The sequence below is a fragment of the Falco naumanni genome, chromosome 5 (assembly GCF_017639655.2).
Source record: "Falco naumanni isolate bFalNau1 chromosome 5, bFalNau1.pat, whole genome shotgun sequence".
Lineage (NCBI taxonomy): Eukaryota > Metazoa > Chordata > Aves > Falconiformes > Falconidae > Falco > Falco naumanni.
The window spans coordinates 67,254,827-67,278,370 of NC_054058.1; positions in this window are offsets into that span (position 1 = coordinate 67,254,827).

The following is a 23,544-nucleotide window of genomic DNA, read 5'->3' on the forward strand; positions in this document are numbered from 1 at the left end:
GCTACTGCCAAGGGGAAGAAGGCATTTTCATTTTCATCAAAATGAGTCACACTCAGGCTCACCTACTGGTAAATGACTATTATAAAGCACAGAATGTGGACCTGTGTAAAGCCACTATTTTTTAACCACAGTTAAAAGAGATAAATAGCTACAACCACATTGAATAAATTGTAAGCGATGTAATAGTTGCTATAGGAAAGACACAAATCAGACTGCTCAAAGCTGACACATAGTTAACTACTGCTTGGTTATATGTATGTGTGTGTATATATACATATATATATATATAAAATTTAGTGGTTATCTGAATGTGATACAAACCAGGAAAAGTTATCTTTGGACACACTTGCAGCCTTAAGTCAGGAGGGCACAATTTACTGTTTTGTCAGAGATGGCTAAGAGACTTACTATTTGTCAAGAAGTAACAGATATTTGTGCAATCTAACTTCTTGAGAATGACTGAACATTGCCTGGAAGCTAACCAGCGTGTTAGGGATATTCAAATGCATCGGAGTCAAAGTCTTCAAAGAAAGGCGAAAGTGAATATGTTATAGAAGGCAATATTAAGAGCTAATTTTCTGAGGGATCAGAGGGACCTCCACATTTTTAATGGGAATCACCATCATGCATTGCCAAGTTAACTATCAGTAATGTTGGTGTACCGTGTCACAGGCTCACTATTGTCTTGAGCATGGTGGCAGAGCAAGGACCTGGTTCATAAAGAACCTACAAGTACGGTCTTTTGTGAGCAGGCAAAGAGAAGCCTGCCCACACACACAGTAAGAGGGGAGCGATAGGAGTGTAGATAAATTCTCCCAAACTTGAGCTCCTGAATCCTGCGTTTTGGATTGTTGGATTTTGCATGGCTGTGGGCTAGCTTGGAGCACAGGGAGGGACAGCCCCAGAGGCTGAGCTTGCTTACCTCTGCCATTTAGAGGTAAATGCCATCTAGACATGTATGTCAAATACCATCTAAATGTGCTCATTGTGGCCTTTGAAGGCATGGCCAAGATATGTTAGAAGCCAAGCTGAATCCAACCACGAAAGGAGAAATTTTGAAAACTGCATGATCAAAAAAAAGGTCATCTGAAAGCTGTTCCACAGCATCTGCAAAGCACATAAACCTCTGAGAGATGAAGAAACCATTAATCAGGAAAAACAAACAGAAGCTGGCAAAGTCATCTCACTATGATTGAGTGATTAGATCACAGCTGGGAGAGAATTCTGCAGTTTGCAGATTACAAACAAGGGAACAACAAAACATGGTTATGAAGCTCAACAGGGCAATACTGAAAGTTGCAAAACAGAGACGTAATACTAGACTAACTGTTCTGTACTTTTCAGTTCACAAGGTGTCTTTTTATAACCTAATTAGAACAAAGAATTGAGTAGGGAGAAGAGCAAGAAATACATACTTGAATGAATTTTATTTTTCCTTGAACTTCATTAATTTCCCTGGTGCCAAAGGTCTACTAAGTAGCCAAAGTAAAAGACAGTCCATAGAGATTGAAATTCATTTATGAAGCACACAAAACGTCTAGAGATGCAAGTAAGGAAAGAGTGAAAAGCTGTTGAAACAGAGGGGAGAATCTTACACATATATTTTAAAAGAACAGAACAGATAAGGAGGATATTGAAAATTAAGGAGAAAGGATTCAAGAAGTCTGAAAAAAGAATAATTTTGGGACAGTATGTATGTAGTACACCACAAAGTATTCTAAAAATACATAGAGAAACATGTTTGATTAATAGCTATGCTATTAATATTTAGTGAATAGTAAATACTAAATCTTTAGGAAAAATTAACAGGAAGTGAATGCAGAAAATACTTTTCATGATATAAGCGTTTGTGGTTTATGTCCACTGCCTCTCACAGAGATACTGCCTCTACAAGAGTTGTAAACTCCTGGCTCAGGGCTGAGAGCATCTGGGAGCCAGAGTCTAGGGAGCCACAGACACGGTTGCTGGTGTTTTGCCTGTGTGACAGACAATGTTTCCCCAAATAGCCATCTCAATAGTATTTATAGGAACGCACTGGGAACCAGAGCAGATGACTCAGGAGGGGCAGGTAATTGGCTGATGCATACTTTCACATGGGATTCTGCCGAGTTCCTGAAGTTTCTACATTTGGACTTGTTCTCCCAAATTACCATCATGAATCAAAAATACTGAAAACGTGAACGCAAGTCGCTGTAAGGGCCCTTTCTGAGAAAAGGCTCTGCCCATTGTCTGGGTGCCGGGCTGCAGAGTGATTCTGTTTGAAAATGTAGTGAGGGAGCAACTGGCACTAAATCTGGCTCCCTGAGCTCACCTGCACATCAGTTCTGTGCTCACCTCTCTGCAACGAGGGGCTGCCCAAAGCCCCCCCAGCTTAAACCCTGAGCTGGGAAGAAGAGACCTCCTCAGGTGAGCAGGGGGGAGTAAACAGCTCGGTGGGGTGTGACCTGGCTGCCAAGGTGCTTTGCTGCACGTAGGCACGTTCCAGGGCAGAACTTAGGTGGATAAGCAATTGTATATAATCAGTATTTATGTATGCAATAAAGGATCTCATTTCTTTACTGACTTGGGGTCCTTGCCTTCATATGCCACAAGTCACCTCATTACATCTGCATAGTACTGGTGGAGCAAGGTCACAGGGTGCCTTCCCAATCCTTATAATCATCTCTGGGAGCTCTTTTATTCTTAGGGTCACTGGTACTCCAGACTTCAGTGAGAATTTCCATCAACTGTTAAGTGTTGCTGTCCTTTAGTGTAGTGTTGCAGCACTTCAGTGCAGCCCTGCTGGGATCCTACACTAGACGGTCTCATCTCAAATCATAGTGTATAGTGGTTGGCCGTAACCACTATCTTCACTGACCATGTAAAGTGAAACATGACATGTGGGTGTGAGCCCTAAACTTAGAGCATTATTATAATTGAAAGGGTCACTGCTGAGGTGCAACTGGCTGGAAGAAATGTTCTATCAACCAGCTTTCTGCATTCAGAAGAAATTTGTTTCAAAGTCTGTGAGAGATATAGCATGAATTTAGCTTCTGGATTTTAATATATGTCTTCTAGTATCCCAGGAAAAGATAATAATTTTTCCTTGCTCAGCAGAGGAATACAGAATAGCAGTTCTTACTAGGCATTGTCAAGTAACAAGGTACAGGATCTGAACCCAGGATTCTCATCTCCATCTATCTTAAGCTCATGTGCAGAGAGTCAGACTTTAATACACAGGGGTGTTACCCCTTTTCATGCTTCTCTGTGCACAGCAAATATTCAAGAGAAAAGACACAATGAAGAAATATGATAGTGTTACATAAAACTTTGGAAGTTTTAGTGCTGACAGACACAAGGTCAAACAAGAGAAGAGCAGGCACTATGACAATCAGCAGAATGCAAAGGGGTAATTAACATGGAGAAAGGATGATCTGAGATGGCACCAAAAACCACAGCTGTGATCATTCAAAAAGTGTTAGACAAGCACTTTGAAGAAATGAAAACATTAGCTATGTGTTACTGGGAATGACTGGAATGGACTACATGGCCTCCTTCTGTCCTGAAGCATTACTGTAAAGTCTTGGAGTTTAATGCTGAAATAAAAAAAGGGAAAAAAAGGTTAGTAATGCTGTGATGTTAACACCATAGATTAAAACCTAGAAAAACTATACTAAGCAGAGAGATGATCACTTATATTTGTACTATTTGAAGGAATGGAAGTGAGAAAGTGGCCTGAGCACAGTCCAGGAAACCAGATCTCTTCAAGGGTGATCCTGTTTCTTCCAGAAAATTTTGTTTAGGCTTGGAGAAAAGTCCTTATTTCTTTGCCTCACTTTCTTCCTCCAGTAAAAATAATAATAATAAAAAAAAAATATTGTGGGCTGCAAGAGAAAGAAATTAGCAGTGCATGTTGAATGCTTTGAAAATATGAAGTTGCTACTCGAGGGAACTATGCAGGGTCTGTAATGATTTTACTGAATAGGCAGTTTTTGACCACAAAACTCTAAGTTTCTGAGATAAGCATGGTTTACTAGCTTATCACATAAGCTAATGCGGTTTCAACTTCTGCTGGGCAACATTTGGAGGAAAAAATCAATCTTGAGTCTCTGTTTCCATGCCTAAAGAGGGCATAATGACACTAACAAAAATCAAAAAGGTCTTTGAGATCTACTCTACTACAAATCTGTACATAAAGGGCTGAGTTGTCACCATCAAATTTGTAGCTTTGCCTCAAACTTATGGTTTAGGATTTTTTTTTAGGCTGGGGTGGGGGGAGTTCATTGTAGCTGTAATGAGAGTTATATTGATATGTAAACATAACCTTCAGTTTCAAAGAACTTAGGGTACTTGTTTTAGACATATTTATACATTGATTCTCTTACTTAGTACACGTACAATGATGTTGTGCAACCCAACAATTGCTATGAATGGTGTATGAAGGCATGCTTATAATGCCTAAGGATACACAGAAGATAATTAGGATGAGGCATATTCACGACTGTAATGAATTTACTGAGCAAAAGTAAATTGGGGAAACAGTCTGGGTCATTCCTGCCTCAGGCAAAGGCAAACCCATTTGTGGGATTGCTTTTGCTCAAGGGCCTGGGAGTACTTGGTGGGTAATGTGGGAAGGTGGAGAAGTTCAGTGTGTGCCTCAAGGGGATTTGATTTTGGATGAATAAATTGAGTGATGTTAATTGTTACATAACACTGTGTATTTATTCATTTGAAATGTGATGGAGATTATTTAAGTGCAATATTTCTCTGTAGCATTAGCATCTCATCCATGCTGCCACCATAACTGCTTTAGTTCCTTGATTAAGGTTGCTGGTCGTTCCTGGAAAGGTGGGTGCTCTCTGAGGATTAACTAAGCTGCCATAGTTGGTAGAGGTAAGATCTCACGGTGGCGCATATAATTCCTTGAGGATGGCTTGCTTTGCTCTCCCTGTCTCTACACCATTTTGAGAGCCACATACTGGGCTCCACTGGGGGCTGAGGTGTTGCATTCCCAATGCCTGTTCAAGATGTAAAGTTAAGATGCTTCCCTGTTCATTACGGTTTTCTTTTCAACTGCTCCAGTAAATTGAGTTTGTACCATATAGACATAGTAATGTTGCAGTAAAATAAGGCTGTGTCTCAGTAAAATAGGGCTTTGCTGAAAAAAATGGAAGGAGTTTGTTGAATAAAAGGTGCCTGAGGCTTTGTCTTCACAGGAAAGTTTTTGTGTGTAAAGATAGTATGGAAATATGTGGCACATGACCTACTTCTAGAGTTGGACTGTTCACATTGGGAGTTAATGTGGTATAGCTAGCGTTCTGTAAAACCACATCCTACCTTGCTGAACACTAACTTCCCTTTGCAGACAAGACAGGAAAGTTTGAGATTTACGCATAGAAAGTGCTCTGAAAATGCAGTTCCATCTGACATTCTTGTGAAAGGTAAATATAACCTGCTGTACAATTAACAGTGACTTGTTCTTGGCAATTCCTTTTAAAACAAATGAATTGCTAACAAGACATTGGGTAATGTTATCTTGTCTGCACAGATTTCTATTTTTATATTTTGCTAAGCATAGTTTGATTCTTGGCTTTGCAATTAAAAAGAAGGTGACATTTTGTGTTCAGTATGCATAGAATCAGCAGGCGTTGCAGGCAGTTGAAAAAACAAGGGAAAATCTTTTCCCTTTCCTTTATAACTCTATATGACTTTGATCCCTTATAAGCCAGATTTCTGCACCCAAACAGAGCCCCAAAGTCAACAGAGCTCTGTACAGTCATAAAAATCTCACTGCAAAAACATTGCCCGTTTTCTGTCTCCATTATTGCTCACAAGTAATGTCAGGCCACATTGTACAATATGCATAGCTAACCATCTGTGGGACAGCTATACTCTGCACCGGGCCACCATGTTGCGCCCATCAGCAGATGTATTGGAATGAGTGCTGGTTTCCTTCCCTTCCTTTGAAAGGAAATCCAGAAATGCTGGGGTACAGAGCCAGGCAACAATCTGTGGGCACTCAGGATTGAGACACCTGGGAGCAGAGTAGAGCACTCCTACCTTTTAATGTAAGGTAGACTGGTAGTAGTATTTGTTTAGCTTCTCTTCCTGCAGAGGGACTGTCACTGCAGACACAGACATCCCAAAGCCCGGGCAATGCAAGCTGCAAGCCCAAGAGTGTTTTGTTGTACTTTCTACTCTACTACTGTGATAGTACTTATGATTCATAACCCACCTGACTTGCTAGGAAAAACTCCAAGGTGTGAACAGTGATGGTTTCTGCAGAGAATCAGTGCAATTATGCTGGGATAAGTTCCAAATACAACCTATTTTTTTAAGATGAAAAGAAATTTTAATTTTCAAAGAAATGCTTTCAGCTGGGTTTTGCTTTGAAACTGGAAAGTTCCCTTACACCCCCCCAAAAAAACATTTCTATATCTGTTTTGTCATAAAACATGGTGCCTCTGGTCCTCTACAATTGCTAAGTCTGTTTACTGTTAAATAAGTACCTTATGTGTGTCTTGCAAGTGCTCGTGTTGATTTTTAACCAGGTCTTGAGGAATCAGCACAAAAATGGTCAGAGGGCTGGAGCATGTCTCCTATGGAAACAGGCTGAGAGAGCTGGGGTTGTTCAGCCTGGAGAGGGAGGCAGCTCTGGGGAGACCTTATTGCAGCCTGTCAATACTTAAAGGGAGTTTATAAGAATGACAGAGATGGGATCTGTAGTGGCAGGACAAGGGGCAATGGTTTTAATCTGCAAAGAGTAGATTTAAATTGGACAGAAGGAAGAACGTTTTACAATAAGGGTGCTGAGACATTGGGACATGTTGCCCAGAAAGGTTGTAGATGCCCCATCCTTGGAAGGTCAGGTTGGGTAGAGCATCGAGCAACCTGACCTCGTTGAAGATGTCCCTGCTCACTGCAGAGGGAGTTGGACTAGGTGACCTTTAAAGGTCCCTTCCAACCCAAACCAGTCTGTGACTCTATGGCTTTCCAATTTCACTGTGGCTAGGATCTCTTACACATAACCCAAAATAACTAGTTCAGATTTGGACACTGACATCAAATTTACATTGGATTTCTTTGTTCTAAAAGATCTTGGGGGGATGGGAAGAAGAAAAACCCTAGAAATAGATTTTTTTTTTAACTTGAAAGAAAAAATCTCCCTTATAAAGCCTAAAGACTTAAATATATTACAGGCATTTCTCATGTATCTTACATAAAGCTGTATCAGGTTCAAAATAATTCATTCACAGGTTGCAAGAATAAAAATAAGTAGGAAATAAAAATACCTAATATCCAAGATTTGTGAATTACTTAATTGCTTTATGCATACTGTTTTATTACCTCTTCCACAGCATATGACAGAAATATGAAAGATAGGTTTTGTAACCTAAGACAATCCCTCTAGAAAAACATACAGAAAGTCATGTATTTGAATTTACTCAGAGTGACAACAGGAAAGTAAAAGGCAACCAGATTCAACAAACAAGAAGCTAAAAGCAAGATGTAGGTAAAAGGTATCCAAGACATAATATTGAGGCCTTTGGTTTGAATCACCTATGTTCAGGTAAAACGAACAGTCCATTAACTTTAGAGACTTTACTTTCAGAGCAACTGGGAAATGCATTTGCTTATATGTACTTTACCATAAATACATTCAAAGGGTTTCTTACAATTCAGGTTTGTTGCATGTAGCTAGAATTTGGCTCCATACATTTATTTTTCATTGTTACCAAGTACACTGTACTTGGTTTTAACACATGAAGTCACTTTTTTCTTCTTTTTTTGGCTTTTCAAATCATTATTTAGCTGATAGTGATCAAAGACTGAAAATTGGCCTGTTCCTAAAATACAGCATGAGTCATCGGCCCACGCGGATGTAAGTGAAGGCATCTTAGCCTCTCTGTTTCCATACAGAGAAATATATTGTTTAGCTGACAAAAATGTGAACTACAATCAAGACACACAATCTCTGACAGTGCAATAGGAATGGTGTTTGCTCCTAAAAAAACCAAATACCAGATACAAATCCTGCAGAAAGTAACTGCATAGGAACTTTGGACACTTGTATAATTCTCATTGAATATAGAATATGCGTCATGGGATACCAAACTTGACAAATCACGTGCACTTTGCTGCCAGTGCAGTGTAAGACACAGAGGGCCATGAGTTCTTATTCACACAAGCCCCATTCAAATGGCGGCATACACAGTGTAATTAATGCCGACTTGCTCATCTATGGTGGCAAAAAACCACAGTAATTGTGTAGAAAGTTGCAATAAATGAACTATTACTATACCATATACTGAAATTGCTCTCAATACTGCTTATCCCAGATCCAACTGGTTGGATTCCAGATCTAGCTATGGGATTTCTACCAAGTCATGTCTCCTATTTCAGGCTCTAATTCCTGACACTGAACATCAACTCCATGCTGGGTCGCCCTCTGGCTGTGGTTTGGAAGGAGCCGACTTATTTTGTGGGATGGGAAACTTGTGATTATAGGACAACTACTCAGACTCTACAAGAAGCAGAATTAATAGTATTTCCCAGCTTCTTTTTTCACTATACAAGGCAGAGATACCTTAAGAATTGTAATACTTCCTCAATGTTTTAATTAGACACTCTGTATTCCTATAGAAAACAATTAAAATGAATACCATTAATTCTAGGACAATTAAAAAGTCAAAAACCACTTCTCTATAAACAGATCAGATTTCTAAAGCTTTGGTGATTAATGAATTTCCAGTAAAAAAAAAATATTGAGAACCTTTTTGAATGAGACAAAAAACATTCTTTTGACCTAAACCCCAAATTCCTATCCAGAATCGGTGTTCAGCTTCACGTATGAAAGAAAATTAATTAGTTACGCCCTTTAGAATTTTTCAGAGTTTGATTAGGAAATATATGCTAAAACCTTTTTGATTTCCATACAGTCATTTGGTGAAATACTAACATTAGCATTTTTTTTCCCCAAAGCAGTTTTAGCTTGAAGAAATGCTACCTACTTTCCCAGACATAATACAGTTATGTACTATACTGTATATTAAAGACTGTATTCTGGAAATATCCAGCTGACACACAGAAAAAGAAACTAGGGGTCATTTGTAAAAGGAACACTTCCCAGTAGGAGTTCTTATAAATCTCTTGTGAAATGAGATTTATATTGTCTTGCCTGATACTAATAAGACATAATGAGTAGAATTTCTGAAAGAGCTATTGTAGTCTATCTGCCAAGTGGAAAACTGTACGTCCAAAGCACTAATTAGACTGTTATCATAACTTACACAACTTGTGAATCCAAACTGAAGGAATCCACTGGGACTAGTAGACTGCTCCTGGTCTCCTGTTCGCATAAATTTAACCCTAATGGCTATACTAACAGTACTTGTTTGCTGAAATACAGGTCTATGCCACATGTGCAGTTTTAACTTCAGAAGGTGCCTCCAAAAGCAAGAATGAAATGGTGGGAGAGAAATTCTATTCATTGCAACTGGGATCAGTTAACTGGCTTTGTTTTGCCTAAATAAATATAATATGACCTGGCAATGTGCGCTTGAAGCCCAGAAAGCCAACCGTATCCTGGGCTACACCACAAGAAGTGTGGCCAGCAGGTTGAGGGAGGGGATTCTTCCCCTTCATTCTGCTCTTGTAAGACCCCCACCAGCATCCAGCTCTGGAGCTTGCAACACAGAAAAGACATGGACCTGTTGCAATGAGTCCAGAGGAGGCCACAAGGATGATCAGAGTGCTGGAGCACCTCTCCTATGGTGGACATAGGCTGAGGGAGTTGGGGTGGTTCAGCCTGGAGCAGAGAAGGTTCCAGGGAGACCTTAGGGCAGCTCCCAGTACCTAAAGGGGCAACAAGAAAGCTGGGGAGGGACATTTTACAAAGGCATGTAGTGATAGGGCAAGGGAGAACCACTTTAACCCAAAATAAGAGATTTAGATTAGATATTAGGAAGAAATTCTGTGCTGTGAGGGCACTGCGGCACTGGCACAGGCTGCCTGGAGAAGCTGTGGATACTCCATCCCTAGCAACGCTCAAGGCCAGGTTGGATGGGGCTGGGAGCCACCTGAGCTGGTGGAAGGCGTTCCTGCCTGTTGCAACACTATCAAAACTAGCTGGCTGCAACAAGGCTTTTACCACCCCATACCAGGTTAACTTCAGTAAGTAGTTCCTGTGCCTTGCCATAGCATAGCCACCAACCCCCCACAAGGTTTCAACAGTTCATCTACCATGCATGCTGTTTCTTCATCCTCTTCAGACCAGTCTACCCTGCTCCTTATTTCTCCTACCTCCCTTCAGAGCACACACTCTCCTCCCTCTGCTTCTTCCAGGTTTCTCTTCATTAGCTGCTCCCCTCTCATACCCCTTAGAGCTATTTAACTGCTTAGCAGGAACCACCCACAGCTGCACCTTACCCACATCAGCCAGCCCACCGCCCCTGAAGCCAGCCCACAGCTGTATATTATCAATGTTAATTAACCCAGCTTCATTACTGTACACCTGGCCATGGCAGAGGGGGTGGAACTATGTGACCTTTAAGGTCCCTTCCAACCCAAACCAGTCTGTGATTCTATGGTACTATGATATGCATTTAAATGTGAAATGTGTTTTCACTAATGTTTTGTAAATAATAAATTAACTAAAATGAGGCTCTCTTAAGCAACTTTCTGATGAATGAGGATATATAAGAATATATATCTATTATCTTCATGTATGTTTACACATATATACATGTATATACATGCACACAAATGTACAGTTGCAATTCTGAGATATATACATACACATGCAGACACATACAGAGAATGACAGAGAAAGAGAAAAGCGATAGTGCACAGACTTCAGATTACTGTCTTCAATAAGTGTTGATAGGATTCCAAGTTAACTGTTACTTTGAAGTAAACTTATCTGGACCTTTCCCTTGTAATGAGCTCCCTCAAGAAGACCACAAGGCTTATTAAAATCAATAAAAGTTACATTTTTATAGGAAAGAAAACTAGAATTTGTAAGGTTGTGGGTTTTTCTGTACAGAAAAATATTTTAGAGCTCTTTTCCTCCAAGGAGTACAGAAAATAAATAAGAAATATTTATGCACCAACTTCCCCTTTCCCCATGCATCCTTGCAGGTAGAAATTTGCTTTCATATGATGTTGTAGTTAACTCAATGATCTTTGAAAGGCAGTAAACTTTGTACGCACTCTAATCCCTAGGGAGCACCCCATTTTGTTTCGTCTAAACCTTGGCTGATCAGTTCCTGCTTTTCATAGCACCTTCATCACCACTGAGCTGCATTTCCCCAGTCCAACATTTACAAGTTTTTGCCTGTCACCCCTTGAAGTCTCTAATACTTTCTCTTTTTGCCCCCAGGTAATTCCATCCCACCTAATCTTCTTGACAGAGGAAAATATATGACCAAGAACAAATATGGCACAAATCTTAGTCGTCATAAAGACTAAAATGTGTAAAAGACAGTGGTTTGGAGGATAGATTTTTGGGGAAGAGGGGAAAGGGCCTTAAATAACTCCAGAAAGTTCTGAAGCACAACCAAGCAAGTGCTGAAATAAACTCTTCTATTCACCCATAAGAAGATGATATTCTCTCTTGCACACTATTAAATCTTCTTCCAGACAGTTTTTTCAAAGGCAATTAAATGGAGTTATTTCCAGGCACTGAGTTTAGCTTAGATTAGACAATGTGGTGGATAGACTGCATAATACACCTTCTGTAGTCAGTGGACTGTCTGTGTTGGCTCCTTATTCCTTATTCCTTATCCTTATTCCTACTGCTGTTACATATACTTCCAGTTTACTTTAGCAGAAAATGGGCAACAGATTAGTCATGGACACTATGGATTTTAACGCTCCTCTATTTTTTAAGCAACTGGAAGGACCAGACTGCAAGATTTTCACTGAGTGACACTGAGACATTTTTAAGGAAAGAATAAATTATGAACTTACTTTCATCAAAGTTGGCTTATTATATTTTTTTAACAAAAAAACCCACCCCTTTTTTTGAAACACAAATGCTATTACTACTGGCAAAATGCTACAGAAATTAACAGCTGATGATCTCTTTCTTCTGAGCCCAAACAACTGGTAGTATGTTGGAAAAAGAAAAATTGTAATTCATTATAGTGTTCTGACTGAGCAGTAATGATTCCAGTTTCTCTTCCCACGGTTAAACTCCATTCTGATATTTATGAAGAAAAAAAAAACCACCCTAAAAAAACCCCCACAAACTAAAACCTTTATTCCCCACCAATCAAAATATAAACACAAGGCATGTGGGAGTAACGATTTAAGAATCACAGTGACCATACTAAAACTGAGCAGCTGCTGCAGATGCATTGCTAGAATTTTTCTCTTGTCCTCAAGATACATTATTAGGTGCCATCATAATCTCATCAACTAAAGGGTTGTTGTTTGGAATAACACCATGTTAAAAATCATGAATAGTGTTGGAGAACCGGCTAGACCCCAAAAGTTTCAATGTTACTTTCACTAAATAAGTATTCTGAACGTTAGTTGCTTATCTGAATACCCAAGCTTCTTGAGTGTACAAATGACCGCTGGAAATCTAGTTCTTTCAAAACATTTGATATCTTCTGTTTCCCCTGTCAGGCCAGCTATACTTTAGGGCCAGGCTTTCTTGAGTTACAAAATTAATAAAAGTGGGACTGATTTTGTCTTTAGGTTAGACATGGGAGTAAGGCTCATGAAAGTGTAGATTCGGTGTTTGGCACAGAAAGTCAATCTAGGTCTCAAGTCACAGACACGTGGAAAGTCACGGTGCCATAATGAGTTACCCAATATAGTTGATCTGCAGCAACGTTCATCTTCAATCTCTTAGCCTGTGACAAGTGTGAAGTGATTTACATTTCTTTGGTCCTCAACAAAATACGTGATGAAAGAGGATAAGGTTTATTTGAATTACTTCCCATTTGCCACAAAGAGTACACCAAAGGACAGTTACAACACGTTGGTTGCCTCTTCACTAACTTGTTATCTCTGTGGGAACTTGTCCATGTGTCTAGACCCATAACTGTCTACCTCTTGAGATGAGATAACAGTGCTTCTTTCTCTTGTTCATCTTAGATGATTGTAAATTCATTAGGCCCAAGGAGGTCTCATTATAAGTGACTTTTTTGTTGAAATTACTTCTCTTATATGAATAAAGGAAGTTAAATAAATAGTACCTATTTTTCTTGGCTCACTCACACAGATAAAAACACAGGACTGTTGCCAGCTAAAGATGTTTCCATTTGCAAATATGATCATGTGATAAATCACACACTTAACATGGGACGTACCATCTGTGGGACTCGAAACTCACAGCTTGACCATTCAACGTTTTCAGGTTTTGTTTAAAGCTTCTTCACGGTGACCCTGAAGACAAATTAAAGCACAGAAATGGAAAATTTCTTCTCTAAAGTTATCTAGCAACCTGAAGGCAGAGTAGGAGCTAGGTAAAATTTTCAGGCCAGTTCTCTGTGTAGTACAGTGTCTGCTGCGCCATTATATGTTAGGTATGTGAAAACAAATTGCTGCAGCAATTTTTGTGAAAAGAATCTGTTTGTTCTCTGAATACTCTCAAGAAACAACAATTTTGCCATTTACAATAACAAATTCAAGTTTCACAACCTGCTTATTGACTTATAAAGTAGATCAAGAGCACATTGGAAGCATAAGTGTATTTTCCTTGCATAAAATAGTCTCTTTATGCTATTTTTGTAAACCCTGGTTGGTAATAAACCATTCAGAATGAAACAAGTTTTTCAGATGGAAGTCAGTCAAAGGAAAATGGCAGCAGGACAAAAGACAACTCATGAGCAGAACCTTTCTACAGGGGCCTCTTATGTCTGTCCAAAACGACAAAAGCAGTGAGAGCAGGCAGGCAGCTTGCCACATGCCGTGTGCTATTCTTGGTGGAAAAACACATTCCTGGCCTTGGCATCAAAATCTCACAGCAGTAAATCTCAAGTCTTGTGTGGCCAGAGAGTCCTGGCTGCAAGACTAGCATGTTTTGGGAAGGCAGGTGAAAGGGAAACATGGGTGTTGGAAACCCATCAGAGCAATTTCAGCACCAAATAAAGCAGAGGTGGGCTGGGTGACCTGGGAACAGATATGTTTCACAGCTCCCTCAGGAAGTGCGCTTGCAAAGCAGCTCATACCCTTTCACATTCAGGGGCTGGCATATCACTTCTTGTTATTAAGAGCCCCCAGTAATTTCCATCCTAAAGCTCTGCATTTAGTCATTTACAGTTTTGGCCAAATTAGTATCTTAGGGTGAACTTCCCCAAGTCTGCTATAGCTTGTGCCTTTTCTCTGAAGGTTTCAGCCACACCAAAATGTCCAAGCAAAAGGAAAACCTGTAACAAGCTGAGATTAAGTCTGAGGATAACACTGTGTGACTCTGTTAAATTATTATTATCCCTTTCTTTGAGAAGGTCTTGCCTTAAGTGCTTTATGTGGTAGGAAAAAAATTGGAATATGGCCTTTGTATTTTGCGCTGAGTGAGCTGTGGGAGCAAAGCCACCACACCTAAATGCAGGGGAGAAAAAGGCAAGGGGGTCTCTGGTGAGAAGAAAAACTGGGAGAAGGTAAAGTGGAATTAGCAGGACCTGAATGGTGCCACTTGAACCTTGAAGGAGATAAGAAGATTGGAGAAGAAATGAACATGGCTTGAGCTCTGTGTTTGTGCTTCGTCATCTTCTGCAGCGGAACCCAGTGGCAAAATGTATGAGCATTCATTTGTCTCACCCACACAAAGAATAACAACCTGCAATTGCAGACAGTTAATAGGTGGTTGCCTGCACTGGTAGACATGGCTGAACAATGAATCTACAGTTCAAACTCATTAGTGGCTGAGAGAGTGGTAATATAATAAAGTTGCTATTTTAATAAGTTTGGTTTATGGAATGTTGATGCTACACATCCAAATATCTCTGTAAATTATGAACTCTCAAAATCAGGAAATAAAAGACATTCTTTTTCATTTGAAATCTGATGTAGTCTTTAAACATACAGCTAATTTTTCTTCTGTCAAAGGGCCTATCACATATATATTTGCCCAAGATGGTTATTGATCTTTACACAAATAAATTTAACCTTGATATCCCCTTAATTGTCAGAGGCTGTTTTAATAATCTTATTTTAACATAGACTTATGTATTCAGTAACCATACAATACAGAAATGACCATTACCTTAATGACTTGAAATATTATGAATTTATTTGCATTTACTGGTTCTCACCAGAGGACACTGCTTGGTCAGCTCTGTGCTGAATGGAAGGTCTGGAAAGCCTGTCAGGGAAGAGTGGCTGTGTGATCCCCCCACAAGTGCAAAGTAGTTGCTGTGCTTTTTCAGATGGTGCTTCACACCGAACTTAGCAAGCTGTCCTGTCTGCTGCCACGAGCTCTGGTGGTGAGCTATTCTACCTGGCCAAGGGCAGAAACCAGAAGTTCTCTCTTTACTTTTCCCAGACATAATCTCACTGAGCTTTCATTATCATTGGCCAGGGTTGCCCAGCACCGAGGGGTGAGGGAGAACGTACCAGCAGGCTGCAATGGGTTTCACTAGTCTAAGACTCCTGTTTCAGAAGGGGACAAGTCAGTCTTGGATGTTCAACGGTGGATTTCAATGCAATGGCTGCCCTTAGAGATGCATCCTGTGCTACACTGCCTTACAGACACAGGGCTGAAACACTGTGCTGATGAAAAGTACAAATCCATTCACAAGTGTGAGGGGAAGCACTTTAACTTAAATATTTTCAACACACTTATTCTCATGGTAACAATGAGCATACAGCACATGAAGGGTCAGTAACTCTAGTTTGTGAAAGACACTAATTCATTAGACTTTAACATCTGACTGATCTTAGAGCCCGTTCAAAGCCTGCTACAGAGATGTAGTTAAAGTACTAAAGGCTTATAAATCGTCCAAACTCAGGGATTACATACTTTTGAAAATTTGTGCTTGAGTTAAATTTCTCATTCAACCAAAATACTTCTCTGTAGTAGTAATTCTTATATCAGTGTTTTCTTTCTTTGTTCTTTGCTGTCTCCTTTTCATGAGGAAATGTTGGCTACCAAATATCGCTGCAAAGATTATTAATACTTTTATTTAAATGTGTATTTTTGATGTATGATTTCCCAGATGAGAATTCTTCATCACTGAGGGTGGAAGAAAACACACAGGAAAATTAAAACCCCTTCCTTTCCAAAACTCTGCTCTTTTCTACATAAAGAATAGAAAATAAAACTTTCTAAATAATCTCACTGCAGTGTGGATCCCAACCCTTTTGTCTTTCAAACCCTGCATAATTTTGGCTGTTGATTCAGTTTTCACAGCTTCTGCTGAAACTCTTTGACTAGCAGTATTTTTAATTTATTCTATGTTTCTACACACCTCTCTGCAGCTCTCTAAGCCTGGGCAAGCCTGTCTCAACATTTTGGCCAAAAAAAGATAATTAGGAATGCTGTTTTTGCCAGCTCTCAAGGGGAAATGTTAAAGAAAATAAGCAAGAATAAAACAGTATGTTTTTTTCTCTAGCTGAAAAAAATCCACAAAAGGCACCTGCACAACAATTAATCTTTTCTCAAATTTTGTATCATTGCTTTCAAGATTTTGACAATGCTCAGTGTCAATTGGAGGCAAGGGCATTGCTGCATCTCTCAGATAAAAACTAATCTCAGTCTTCTCAAAAGCAAGAAGTATTTTAAGCTCAGAAGAAGCATCTTATTTCATTCCAAATCTGTCCATGTATTATTGTATACTGGAAAATCAGGTGGACTCAAATCTATCTGATTAATCAGTCTCCCCTCCAAGGTTATTTCTTGCTTAGCTATTAACTTGTTCTTTCATACTTTGTCTAGGTATAGTTTATTTTCTGCATTTAATTAATTTTCTTTTCTAATTCACCTGCTCTTCTAAATTATCTATAGCTTTCCAAGCCGTTCCTATTGGCAGTTGCTTTATGATCTTTCCTTTTTTCACACATTTCTTTGCTTCAGAAATCCCTTAATTTCTCACAACATCACAAAATTGCTGGTTCCCCTTTTGCTCTGATGACATTCCTATTCTCTCTATATTCTACATTATATACTCTCTTCCTCAGAAATTATTTACTGGTACGCTTCGGCTCATATTTTAGAACAAGTTTATAGGTGTTAATTTTTTTTTAGTTTCTTCTCTGCCTCTCTTGCAGGTCGTTATTAGGACTCACTGCAGCCGTTACATCAATATAGAATCCCCTTGAGTAGGAAAACTCTCATTCTAGCAGACCTTACCAGATTTTTTCACTTTGGCCTGTTTATCGCAAGAAAAAGGGACACAATTACAAATAAAAATCACTGTGTCCTCTTCTTAAGTGTTTTTAAGGACAAAAAAGAATTCACGTAAAGAAGTTCCTATATACCCCCCAGAAAGCATATGGCTTTTGCAACATTTTCAGTTTCTCAAACTTATGAGGTGCTACTTGGTTTATAATTCATGTTCTGGCACAAAGTGCCCTGAATCCATATACACTTTAAATGAAACACATGTATGTTATACAGTAATATGTAGACTGAATGCTACACAGTGAAAAATAAAGGAAGTTCCCAAAGCACAAGTTCTTCATGAAGTATTTAAAACAACACATAGTGATGCACTATTTTTATAGATTACTGTGCAATGAAAATGTTAATGCTGTAGTCCATGTCAAAATGACCTATGTCGGGAAGTCTACTGCTTAATAAATGTGTAATGGGTGCTGAAATACAAAGAGAAAGCTAACAAGCTGCTGTTAGTGGATTTTACTGTACAAGCTGACAATCTTGCCATTGTACCTATGTCACAGGACAGTGAACTTACATTCAGGCTTGAGGGAGAGTCCCATATTACCTACCTAATTAAGATTTTTTCCTTCCAGAGTTTATTAATACCAATAGAGTCTCATCACAAGAAAATGTCATTTCATGCAGGGGGAAAGAACCCAACAATCAACCACAAAAATATTAGAAGCTATCTCATCCTATGAAGACTAAATTATATCCTTCATTCATATGCAAAGTAAAATAAAGATCTTGCCCTTGGATTTTAATCATACTGCTTCATAGCATTTCATAAAACTTAATTGTATGGGGTGAAAGAGGAATATTTCTCTGTGAGAAATTAACTCATTGCTGCAGACGGTATGGTTTGTGGTTTGAAGATTTGTCTTCAGTTGAAAAGAAGACTCAAGGGTCAGTAAGTCCCCTGTGAGGCCCATTGAACTTACTACTAAATTCCATCTTGCCTTGGACCAGAAGGAGACTTCTTGAAAAAAACAATTCAGATAACTATTCTGCAGTACACAAATGAGACCCAACCTTGCATTTTTGTCCTAAACCTCAAGATTCAGAATTATTATTAACACTTAAATAAATAAATAAATAAAAAGTCTGCAATGAACTATGAATATAAAAACTTAACTTTGTGTTCGGTTTCTGATACTGATTTTCTGAACTATGGTCAGTATAAACTAAATCTCCCCATGCCTCTCTTGATGGATATGAGTCTCCTAACAAAGGTACCTTAAGATAAGTGTCTCAACAGGATATAATTCGTCATCCCAAAGGTCAGAAACAAATGCCATGATGTAACAATGATACAACAGAAAATCAGCAGGACATGAAACCTTCAGTGTACACAAGGTTCAAAATACTCTTAAAAGCTGAAGCGTATTTCCTAAGTAACAGACTATCAGGAGCATATTACGTCTGTTGACTTTTTAATCTGGCATCTTAAAAGACTAGGAAATAATATTCTTGGCCCCAGTCATTATTTTTATGTCATTCAAAACAGGCAGTCAGATTAGTCTAAAAGGTCTTGTAGTGGCAGATGATTAATGTGTTGGAAAAACTTCCATTACTCAAGTAAGTGTATATCCATACAAAAGTATCGATTTTCTCCTTAGAACATCAGGGTTTATCAAAGGATAAAAGAGAAATTTGGGAGCAAATCCTACAGAACATAACTCACCATCATTCTCATTATCTCTTATGTCGAGTCCAAAGGAAAAAAAATCTTTATTTTTTACATAAAGGTATTGCAGCATGACTATATGTAAATAAACCCTACTATTCATAAGTGGAGTATAGAAATGAAAAAGATTAAACAGGCAAGAAAACGTACTATTGGATATAAAGGCTGTAGCCACATATGCTTGGAACAGTTTTTACACCCCTACAAATCAAACCTTCTAAATGTTTGCAATGAAATGTGCATTTATATTCTGCTGTTGACCATGAAGGGTAATTATTACTTTGTAAATTCAATTAACTATGATATGAGGGAAAAAATGCGTGTAAAATGCATGTTAGATTGTAGGATTGAAAGCTAATCACCATAAACACAGAGGCCCAGCAGCATGTAGAGGAACAATATCAGGCTGAGAAACCCCAGTAAATTAGTGTGAATTGGACACCTGGAAACACTTCCTTTGAGGCTATCCAAGGAGAATGGTGAGACCTTTGTCCCAGGTGAGAAGCCCACTGAGAGCCAAGGACACATTCATGCTTAGCCTTGCTGAACCTTGGAACATGGAATCACAACAGCCTTGTATTCATTGAGCTATTGGCTTCAGCAGCCTCTTAAAATAAAGTATTCCTAAATCCTTACAGCTTGAAACAATGACCCACCAGCACATTATTTTTCTAGCAGGCCCCACATTAAGAATCATGTACTCCATTTTATTTTAGCAAGACCCACTCTTGCCCTCCACACACACAATATAATTAAAAGAATCCCTTGGAAATCCTCTGAGCCATATGACACATCTTCTATCAGAAGTCGTCAATTTTATCTTGCACAATTTTCCTGAAAGGATGTAAAGCTTGCATGTTGTAATAGTAGAACAGAAATGTTGGAGAGGGATCAGGGGTTAGTGTGTTGTGTTGCTGGTGATCCCCAAAGATTGTTGGAAGTAGAAAGGGTGCCTCAAAATGCAAAATGTGAGAGAGGAAAAAACACTTTAGCATTTCCTTTTTTTTTTTTTTTTTTTTTTTTGGGTGGTGGTGGTGGTGTTATGTTGTGTTATGCTGTGTTTACTGTTGGCCATTCCTACCAAACTGATACAGATGGTCTGATGTTTTATTTTGCTCATGTACTACTACAAGGAATCTTTGGATTCCTTGAAAAACGTTCCTACATAAACACTGAACAACTCTGATTTCTTATCTTTATCAAATTCCTGAGACTTAAATAGGGAATGCAAAGTTTCACCTGAAGATGATGGCACTTTTGCTGTTGTATGACACTTTCAGCAGAGAAGTGGGAAAATCCCTAATCATAGACATCAGCCCCACAGTTTTTTACCAGATTATGATTGATACAGTGCCAGCTGGGTGCAAACGATAGCCCCATTTCTTAAGTTTCCATTGAACTGCGTTCAGCCTCACATCCAGGCTCAGCAAACATCCAGTTATCCCCAAAGGTTGCCTGAAAATTATACTGGGTGACAGCAGGTCACTCAACAGCTAGTAGTGCCAGAAAGATCATAGCCCATACCTCACTGTGTAGCCTAAAGAGGGATGAGGCCATCAGCTTTTTCTGTCCATGGATTTACCAAGACAGAGCATTCTTCAGCTTCCTAGGCAATGTAAAATCTGTGATTTTTTTGCTAGAATTCGTAATATGCTTAAACATTGTGGACCAAAATCTTCCTTCATATGCTCAATAATCAATAATCAACTAGCTAACAAAAGATTATCACTAATGGAAAGAGTCAACATATGCATCAACCGTATTCTTATGTCTGAGAATAAGGAGTTACATGAGAGGGGATGATTACCTCATTTACTATATTCTTTCAGCCAGACTGAGTTTTATGGTGCTGAAGCTAATTGATATAGGTGTGACCCCCATATCTAAGGCTCTGGAAAGACAGATGTGTAAGCATATCTTGTACATTTTTTTATTCAATATCTTGAAAGTTACTGGGAAATAAATAGCAAGAATCTAACAGTCTAACAATATGATTGAAAATACTGGGCTGAAATTACAGGAAATTATCTTTTATATACAGCTTTTATTTTGTATGAGCATAGAAATTTAATAATATATCCAATAACCTAACTAAATATGTGTTTGAGGCCAAGCCACAGTTGTGGTGGGAACCATCATTATGAACTTCCTGACTTTGGTAAAAGGAAAACCTATATGGGAGTATATAAACGCCATTTTTAAAGTTTCAGGTTTGAGCTCGTAAAAAAATTGAAAGACAAACCCCACTACTGGTGATCCATTTCTTAATTAAAGCCACACAATTTTATAGAGCTCTTCAAGAGTTCTTTAAACATAACTTCTTTAAAGCAATGATGTGTCCTTGGTCAACAAGAACATATACATGGTATTTAATGAGTTATATTCTATTTATGTAGTTTGAAAATATATACTAATGTCAAAAAGGGGATGCAGAAAATACAAGAAAAATAATCTTTAATTTAATCCAACAGTAAAGACCTGAACCCAAGCATATTAACCTGCCACCAACATCCCACATGTATGGAACAAGTTAATGAAATTATAGTGAACTCCTGGTCATTTTTTCTCTTCTAAGTTTTAGAGCTGGAGCATCTCTTACCTTTGGACCTAAGTTATGGTAGTTGTCAAAAAGAAGATACATTCAACAAGCAGTGGTAAAATGTCAAAAAGGGAAAAACTGACAAAGTAAACAATAATCTGCCTAAATCCACACCATAGTAATTCCACATTGGCAAAGAATTATGTATAGTCTGTGCGTAAGGACATTTTTTTATTTGTCTGGTAACAGTTCCAGACGGAATGAAAGCAAAAACTAATTGAGGAAAAGATTCATAATAACATATTTACGGAAAATTCCATGCTTAAGGTGTCAACCACTAGTGAAGCTTTTTTTCCCTTCTTATTCTGTTTAGCTTTATGCAGTACTATTTACATTAACCTCTCTGTTCTCACTATGTTCAATAATAGCACCTAAAATATTATTTTAATTATCATACTGTATCAAAACATTTATAGCAGTAAATACAGCAAGCCAAATTATTAAAACTTCTCAGACAATAGCAGCTCAAGCTTTAAAGCTGGAAAATAACATAAGTGAAAGCACAGAATTGATGACAGTCACACTTACTGTGTTTCAGCTCCAGTTACTAGGAATGGTCTAGTAACTATGTAAGCTAAGTAAAACCTTATTAGAGTAAAACTTCATCCTGAAGTTTCACTCCATTAGGTTGTTTGGTCCAGACAACAAAAAAAGGAAGCAGAGACTACTGAGGCCATATGACACTCCACTTTCCAGTCCCAGACTAAGTGCTTCAGTTCAGATACTCAGGATCAAGCAAAATCTAGAAGACACCTGGGGCAAATCTCGCTGATGTAAAGGATAAAGCATTGCCATCTTACAAAAAAAACCCAAAACCAACCTAAACAAAAAACAATAACAAAAAACCAAAGGAAATGTACAGGGGCCCTGCAATTTTGGTGTATAAAAATTTTCTGCTTCCTTTAATGTTGTTTATGGGAAGAATTAAATGTATGATGCTCAGGTTAAGAAATTAACGTTATCATTATTTTATGCCTTCATCTGGCATTGTGTAATGAAATTATGATATTTACATTCATTTCTCCCCTCATTTGTTAAAGCCAGAAAAGCAGGCAGTAAGATTTGTCTACCTTGTCTTGTCAGTGACTGTAAAAAATGGTAAATGCAATCTGAGTGACACATGTTCAAAAAGCATTCTGATAGTCACCTATGCATAAATGACATTTCAAGACTATTAGCATGGGACATATATTATGATGCACAGTCCATATATATCGACAGATCATGAAAACCACCTTTTTCACAGTCGGCATTTCACAGATAATCAAATTTGAATGAGACTTCAGTAGTACACAACTTTTATTTGCAATCATACTTTGAAGTTATACTACTAAATATAACATGACTGAAAGGATCCAAGTAAGAGGAAGCTGAAACACATATACCTGCTAGTGCTAGAAATGTGTACAGTATGTGAATCAGCTGCTGTAGCGCATGTTTGAGATAGCAGCTTTGCACCTCTGGAAGGCAAAGAAGTCAAAAACAAAAACGGGCGATCAAGAGTATGCACGAACATGTTAGAATATCTCAACTTTTGCTCAATAAAATGTTATTCATGAAATATTTTTCAAATATTAAAATAGGTTGAAGTGCCAGCTGTAAATGTACTCATTGCAAATTTTGACAGTGGCTTGAAAAAGTCCAAGATTTAGACCTAACAATTTTATGAACAGAAATGTAAATGGATTGGAAAGTTAAAGAAAATAACCCTTTTAGGAAAGTTTTAGAGGTCTGAAGTACTCAGTAGATTTTAGGTACATATTAATAAAAGAAAACTGAGACCATTAAAAACATGAGGAAGTAGAAACCATTTTTCTTTTAAAAGGTGGAAAATAAGGTGGAGGTTCAAGGCCTGGAGAAATGGGATTACCATACATGTTATGTTTCCATCTTCATCTGTGACAGCCTGGGCAGGACCTGTACCCTGACCCACTGGCAGACACATAC